Here is a 210-nt window from a genome sequence, read left to right on the forward strand (position 1 = left end):
ATAGGATGAATTGGTACCCCAAGAAAGATAAGGTTCTTTCTTTGTCCCTTCTTGGGATCACCCTTCTTTTTTCCCAGGTGTCTGGTTTGGGTTACAAAGTCTCTGGACTTCAACTGTTTTAAAGGAATTTCTGGGCCAGTTCAACCTATATACTTTCTGACCTATATATTTAACAGATGTTAGCTCCCTCTGCCATGCCTTAGAAAATTT

Source organism: Mastomys coucha, chromosome X (assembly GCF_008632895.1).
Source record: "Mastomys coucha isolate ucsf_1 chromosome X, UCSF_Mcou_1, whole genome shotgun sequence".
Classification (NCBI taxonomy): Eukaryota; Metazoa; Chordata; class Mammalia; order Rodentia; family Muridae; genus Mastomys; species Mastomys coucha.